Source organism: Rhinolophus sinicus, linkage group LG01 (genome assembly GCF_036562045.2).
Source record: "Rhinolophus sinicus isolate RSC01 linkage group LG01, ASM3656204v1, whole genome shotgun sequence".
NCBI classification, from domain to species: domain Eukaryota; kingdom Metazoa; phylum Chordata; class Mammalia; order Chiroptera; family Rhinolophidae; genus Rhinolophus; species Rhinolophus sinicus.
The window spans coordinates 112,000,107-112,008,586 of NC_133751.1; positions in this window are offsets into that span (position 1 = coordinate 112,000,107).

The following is an 8,480-nucleotide window of genomic DNA, read 5'->3' on the forward strand; positions in this document are numbered from 1 at the left end:
TGACACAAGTAACACTTGACAACACATGCAATCCTAAATAAAATTATTATTGTATCAATTTTGCATGTCCATAGATAAACCGTCCTTGAAACTCAATGTGCGTATACATCAAATTAGAGCTATATGGACACAATAACATAATTTTTCTTTCTAGTAGACTTTTATAGAGCAATTTTAAGTTTATAGAATAATTAAGCAGAAAGTACAAAGAATTCCCAAATACCCCTTCTCATCACCCCAAGCATAGTTTCTGCTGTTATCGTCTTACTTTAGTGTGGTATATTTTGTACAATTAAGGAATGATATATTATTACTGTTATAGCTAAAGTCCAAACTAGTTTACATTAGCAGTCACTCTGTGTGTTGTACGGTTGTATGGATTTTACCTAATGCGTAATGTCATCTAGCATAATGTTCAGCATTCCATTATCATAGAGTAGTTTCATGCCCTAACAATCTCATATGCTCTGTCTGTCCAACCACTGCCCTCTTGCTTTCCAATCTTGAACTCCTGGTAGCCACTCATCTTTTTACTGTCTCAATAATTTTACCTTTTCCAGAATGTCATATAGGTAGAATTATATGCTAAGTAACCTTTTTAGACTGGCTTCTTTCACTTAAAATATACATTTAAGTTTTCTTCATGACGTTTCGTGGCTTAATAGCTCTTTTTTTTAAAGTCCATGGATAATATTCCATTGTACGGATGTACCCAGTTTGTTTTTTCATTCATCTATTGAAGGACATTTGGTTGCTTCCAAGTGGTTGCAACTGGGAATAATAAACATTTTGTGCAGGCTTTTGTATGAACATAAGTTTTCAAATCAATTGTGTAAATACCAAGGAGTGCAATTGCTAGGTCGTATAGTAGAGACTAGTTTTAATTTTATTAGAAACTGCCACACTGTCTTCCAAAAGTGAATGTATCATTTTGCATTCTCAGCAGCAATGAAAGAGTTCTTCTGCTCCATATCCTCTCCAGTATTAAGTGTTGCCAATGTTTTGGGTTGCGGTTATTCTAACAGGTATGTACTGGTATGTCATAATTTGCAATTCTATAATGACATGCAATGCCAGGCTTCTTTTCATATGCTTATTTGCCATAAGTACATCTTCGTCTGTGAGGTGTAGGTTCAACCCTTTCACCCATTGTTTCTTGGGTTGTTCATTTTCTTATTGTTGAGTTTTATGTGTTATTTGTGTATTTTGGATAAAATTCCTTTATCAGATATGTCTTCTACCAATATTTTCTCTCAGTCTGTTACTTCTCTTTTCATTTTCCTGACACTCTGCCACAGAGGAAAGGTGTTTTAATTTTAATGAAGTCAAGCTGATCAGCTTGTTCATTCATGGATTGCACTTTTGATGTTATCTAAAAACTGATTTCCAAACTCAAGGTCACATAGGTTTTCTTCTAGAAGTTTTGTACTTTTGTGATTCATTTCAAAGATGATTATGATCCATTTTGAGTTAATATTTGTGAAAGTGTAAGGTCTGTGTCTCTGTTTGTTGTTTTTCCATTGATATATTTAACTCAAGAAAATACGTTAAACTGCCATCAAGTCGTCCCATTCCTCAGCAACGTATAAATGCTATGTTTATTTTGGAATTATTGCACAACTATTTCATGATTTTTCCTTCCCACACATTTCTGTTCTCATTGGAATTGTAATAAAATATCCAAAATAGCCACACACTCTTCACTTGCTATGTCATATTAAAATACTTTGCATGTCCACTTTTGACTGATAAAATTTTAGAACTAATGTTTTCTGATTTGTGTCAAAATAATATAGTTGCTTAAAATTCTTTTTTAAAATAAATTTTTGACTTATTTTTATTTTATATATTTTTTAAAACTTTTTTATTAGCTTCAGTTGCACAAAACAATTTAATAGTTAGACATTTATCATTTATATCCCTCACACAGTGATACCCCTCCGCCGCCATCTACTACCCCTCTGACATTACATACAACCATTACATTTCCACTGTCTCTATTCCTACTGCGGTACTCTGCTTCTTGTAACTATATACATAATATATATATATATATGTGTGTATATACATACACACATACACATACATATATATATACATATATAAACGTGTAGTTGACATTCATTATTGTTCAGCTTCAGCTTCAGGTGTACAGTGCAGTGATCAGGCATCCACATCATCCCTGAGGTGGTCTCCCTAATGAGACAAGTGTCCATCGGATACCCTACAAAATCCTTACAACACTATTGATTACATTCCCCAAATTGACTTTCGTAACCCTGTGGCAATCGTGTAACCACACTGATGGTGCTTTCTAATCCCCTCACCTTCCACCTTATCCCCAGCCCCTTCCCATCTAGCAACCCTCAGTTTTTCCTCTATGTCTCTGACACTGTTTCTGATTAGTTCATTCATTTATTCTTTTCTTTAGATTCCACACATAATAAGTAAGATCATATGGTATTTGTCTTTCTCGGTCTGTCTTATCTCTGTCTGACTTATGTTATTTCACTTAACATAATGTTCTCTAGGTCCATCCATGTTGTTGCAAATGGTAAGATTTCTTTCTTCTTTATGGCTGCGTAATACACCATTGTATAAATGTACCACAGTTTCTTAATCCAGTCATCTACCGATGGGCATTTTGGTTGTTTCCATGTCATGGCTATTGTGTGTAGTGCTGCAATAAACATAGGAGTGCATAAAGTTTTTTGTATTAGAGTTTTTGATTTCTCTGGATATATACCTAGGAGTGGATTTGCTGGATCATAAGGTAGTTCCATTTTCAGATTTTTGAGATACCTCCATACTGTTTTCCATAGTGGCTGCACCAATCTGCAATCCCACCAACAGTGCACAAGCGTTCCCTTTTCTCCACATCCGCGCCAGCACTTGTTGTTTGTTGATTTATTGATGATAGCCATTTTGACTGGGGTGAGGTGGTATCTCATTGTGGTTTTTATTTGCATTTCTCTGATGGTTAGTTAGGTTGAGCATTTCTTCATATGTCTGTTTGCCATCTGTATGTCCTTTTTAGAAAAATGTCTCTTCATGTCCTTTGCCCATTTTTTAATTGGGTTGTTTGTTTTTTTGGAGTTGAGTTGAGTGAGTTTTTTTATAAATTTATGATATTAACCCCTTATCAGATATATCATTGGAAAATATCTTTTCCCATTCAGTAGGATCCCTTTTTGTTTTATTGATGTTTTCCTTTCCTGTGAAAAAACTTTTAGTTTGATGTAGTCCCACATGTTTATTTTTTCTCTTACTTCCCTTGCCTGAGAGGTTATATCAGTAAAAATCTTACTCTGGGTAATGTCTGTCAAGTTTCTTCCTATATTTCCTTTTAGGAATTTTATGGTTTCAGATCTCACATTTAAGTCTTTAATCCATTTTGAATTTATTCTTGTATATGGCGTAAGGAGGTGGTCCAGCTTCATTTTTTTGCATGTGTCTGTTCAGGTTTCTCAGCACCACTTATTGAATAGACTGTCTTTACTCCACCATAAGTTCTTGCTTCCATTGTTGTAGATTAAATAACCATATAGGCATGGATTTATTTCTGGGCTCTCTATTCTGTTCCATTGAGCTATGTGTCTGTTTTTATGCCAGTACCATGCTGTTTTGATTACCATAGCCTTGTAGTATAATTTGATGTCAGGTATCGTTATATCTCCCACTTTGTTCTTATTTCTCAAGATTGCTGAGGCTATCCGGGGTCTTTTATGGTTCCATATAAATTTTAGGATTATATGTTCTATTTCTGTGAAAAATGTCGTTGGTAGTTTGATAGGAATTGCGTTGAACCTGTATATTGCCTTAGGCAGTATCCACATTTTTACTATATTAACTCTTCCTATCCATGAACATGGTATTTGTTTCCATCTACTTGTATCTTCTTTAATTTCTTTCTTCCGTGTCTTATAATTTTCTGAGTACAGATCTTTTACTTCTTTGGTTCAAATTATTCCCAGGTATTTTATAGTCATTGAAGCAATTGTAAATGGGATTGTTTTCTTAATTTCTCCTTCTGATGTTTTATTATTGTTATATACAAATGCAACTGATTTCTGAATATTAATTTTGTATCCTGCTACTTTACTAAATTCATCTATCAGCTCTATTAGTTTCTTGGTGGAGTCTTTAGTGTTCTCTATATATAGTATCATGTCATCGGCATATAATGACAGTTTTACTTCCTCCTTACCAATTTGGATGCCTTTTATTTCTCTTTCTTGCCTGATTGCTTTGGCTAGAACTTCCATCACTATGTTGAACAGAAGTGGAGAAAGTGGGCAACCTTGCCTTGATCCTGATCTTAAGGGGAATGGTTTTAGCTTTTCCCCGTTGTATGAAGTTAGCTGTGGGTTTATCATATATGGCCTTTATTATGTTGAGATATGATCCCTCTATTCCCACTTTCGAAAGGGTGTTTATCATAAATGTCTGCTGGATTTTGTCAAATGCTTTTTCTGCATCTATTGATATGATCATATGATTTTTATTTTTCATTTTGTTAATGTGGTGTATCACATTAATTGATTTGCGGATGTTGAACCACCCTTGCATACCAGGAATGAATCCCATTTAATCATGCTGTATGATCTTTTTAATGTATTGCTGAATTCTGTTCGCTAATATTTTGTTGAGGATTTTTGCATCTATGTTTATTAGCGATATCGGCCTGTAGTTTTCCTTTTTGGAGTGTCTTTGTCTAATTTTGTTATGAGGGTGATAGCGGCCTCGTAAAAAGTGTTTGGGAGTCTTCCTTTCTTCTGGATTTTTTGGAAGATCTTGAGGAGAATAGGTGATAATTCTTTTTTGAATGTTTTGTAAAATTCACCTGTACAGCCATCTGGTTGGTCCAGGGCTTTTGTTTGTTGGGAGATTGTTGATTACTGATTCAGTTTCCCTGGTGGTAATCAGTCTATTCCCGTTTTCCGTTTCTTTTTGAGTTAGCCTTGAAAGGTTGTATGCTTCTAGAAAATTGTCCATTTCTTCCAGATTGTCTAATTTGTTGGCATATATAGTTGCTCATAGTAATTTCTTAAAATTTTTTGTATTTCTGTGGTGTCTGTTGTCACCTCTCCTCTTTCATTTCTGATTTTATTAATTTGGGTCCTCTCTTTTTTTTGATGAGTTTGGCTAAAGGTTTGTCGATTTTGTTTATCTTCTCTAAAACCAGCTCTTGGGTTCATTGATCTTTTGTAGGAATTTTTTGGTCTCTATTTCATTTATTTCCACTCTGATCTTTATTATCTCCTTCCTTGTACTCCCTTTGGGCTGATTTTGCTGTTCTTTCTCCAGGTCTCTTAACTGTAAGGGTAAACTATTGATTTGTGATTTTTCTTGTTTCTTTAGGTAGGCCTGCATTGCTATGCATTTCCCTCTTAGGACTGCTTTTGTTGCATACCATAGATTTTGGGTCATCGTGTTTTCATTTTTGTTTGTCTCGAGATATCTTTTGATTTCTTCCTTGTTCATCTCATTGTTGACCCATTCATTATTTAGTAACATTTTTTTCAATCTCCATGTATTTCTGTGTCTTCCAGTGTTTTTCTTGTAGTTGATTTATTTCTAATTTCATAGAAGAGAATTGATATGATTTCATTTTTCTTAAATTTATCAAGACTTGTTTTGTGGCCTAACGTATGGTCTATCTTGGAAAATGTTTTATGTGTGCTTGAGAAGAACGTGTAATCTGCAGCATTGGGGTGAAATGCTCTGAAAATATCGATTAAATCCAAGTGGTCCAATGTGTCATTTATGGCCATCGTTTCCATATTGATTTTCTGTCTGGAAGACCTGTCCCTTTTTGTCAAAGTTGTGTTGAAGTCCCCTACTATGGTAGTGTTACTGTTGATCTCTGTCTTTATGTCAGTCAATATCTGTTTTATATATTTAGGTGCTCCTTTGTTGGGTGTAAAGATGTTTACTAGGGTTATGTCCTCTTGTTGGATTGAGCCCTTTATTATTATATAGTGCCCATCTTTGTCTTTTAATATAGTCTTCATTTTAAAGTCTATTTTGTCAGCTATAAGTATTGCAACTCCAGCTTTTTTCTCATTTCCATTTACATGAACTATCTTACTCCAACGCTTCACTTTCAGCCTGTGTGTGTCTTTTGATCTGAGATGAGTCTCTTGTATAGAGCATATGCAAATGTCTTGTTTTTTAACCCCTTAGTCTTTTGAATGGAGCTTTTAATCCATTTACATTTAAAGTTATTATTGATAGGTACATAGTTATTCCCATTTTTTTTAAATGTGTAGTTAGATTGTTTTCATCTTTCTTCTGTTTACAGAAGCTCTTTTAATATCTCCTGCAGTGCTGGCTTGGTGGTAATAAATTCCTTTTGCTTATTCTTTTCTGGGTAGCTCTTTATCTCTCCTTCAATTTTAAATGATAGCCTTGCTGGATAAAACAATCTAGGTTGTAGGACTTTGTTTTTCATCACTTTTGAGTACCTTCACCACTCCCTCCTGGTCTGCAATGTTTCTGTAGAAAAGTCATTTGATAGTCTTATGGGAGTTCCCTTGTATGTAACCTGCTGTCTTTCTCTTGCTGCTTTTAGGATTCTCTCTTTGTCTTTAACCTTTGCCATTTTAACTATAATTTATCTCAGTGTGAACCTGTTTAGGTTTACCCTGGTTGGAACTCTCTGCACCTCTTGGGCTTCTATGTTGGTTTGCTTCGTAAGGTTAGAGAAGTTTTTGGTCATTATTACTTCAAATATGTTGTTGATCTCTTGCTCCCTCTCTTCACCTTCTGGTATTCCTATGAGGCCTATGTTGTTATGCTTGATGTCATCCCAGAGGTCTCTTAAACCATCTTCATTGTTTTTTAATTTATAATTTTTTCTTTTTGTTGTTCCGTTTGGATGATCTCTGTTAACTTGTCTTCTAAGTCATTGATTCGATCCCCTGCCTCAGTTAATGTACTGGTAATTCCCTTAAGTGTGTTCTTTATTGCAGTTATTGTATTCTTTAGTTCTAAGTGGTTGTTCATTATGATTTCTCTATCCTTCTTTATGTCGCCACTAAGCTCCTTAAACATTCTTATCATCAGTGTTCTGAACTCTGTCTCTGATATGTTGGTTACCTCTATTTCATTTGGTTCCAGTACTGGAGGTTTCTTCTGTTTTTTTGTTTGGGACATGTTTCTTTGTTTCCCCATTCTGGCTGACTCTCTGTGTTTCCTTCGATATAGATGCCCCAGGGTTCTTGGTTTTTGCTGGGTGATCTTATCTGCTATGTTTCCTTTATATTTGAGTTGTACCACTTCCCTATACTCCTGTGTTTGTACTCCAAAGGTGACCTTTGTGTTGTGTATATTTTCCTGTTAAAATTAAGCTTTAATTGCTTTTGGCTTGTCAGTATTTCGGATTGACTCCTAGACTAACTAGTTGTGAGACTTGGTGTTATGGAGGGACTCATGCAAAGTCTCAGCTCCCCTCCCCACATAAGAACTCAGGATATGGTGAGGCCAAAAAGGAACACCCACGGAGTCATAATTTGGGGAGTTATACCACTATATTCTCGCTTGCAGCCGGCCAAGACACACGAAGTAGGATTGACATGATCTGCAATCCGCTGTTCACTTTTCTGCCAGCTAACCAACCAACCAACCAACCAACCAGCTAACCAACCAACCAACCAACCAACCAACCAACCAACCAACCAACCAACCAACCAACGCAGTCATGACAGTTACATCAGCAGTCAACGGCCAACCACCACCCGAAAGCCAGCACCCCTCCCTACCCCATGCAAGGCATAGGGCCTGGAAACTGCTCTCTGGGACTCTGTCCCCACACTCCACCCCTACAAGGTCTCCCCTCACAATCTATGCGACAAGCATCTTCCGCAAGGGGCTTTGTGTCAGGAACCCAGCTCATGAAAAAACAAGGTCCAGTCCAGTTCAAGTAATGTCCCAGGGGGTGTTCCTCGATGTCCACCTACTTTCTGGGCACAGTCAGAACTCTTAGGGTACCAGCAGTCTTTCTGAGCACAGCCCGACTTCCTGGGCACAGCCATGGTTTCTTATAAACAAGACTGCAGTCTGCACCAGTGTCAACTAGGGCCAAATCCCTCTGCTCATTAGAAGGGGACCAATGTATGGACAGTTCCACATGGGGCCTCCGCTTGTCCCCTCTGATTGGGTACCTTGGTCCTACCCCTAATCAAGCTGAAAGGAGTCGGTCTCAAGCAGCCGCATGAAGTCCTGGAGGGACACAGGTTGCATTTTCCCGGACTTCTTTAGGCTTCGCCAGAATTGCTGTTCCGGATGCAACTGTTTCAGAGTTCCAAAAGTGCATTGGGTTGTTGGTCCATTTTTTCCCGATCAACCCCTGCTGCCACGAGATCATGCCACATCTGCATGTGTGTTACTCTCTGAGGCCCGCGACCTCGGCCCCTTACTTTTGATTTGGGCTTCCAGGTCTTAACTTTTCGGACCTCCTGTCATAACTTCCTTTGCCT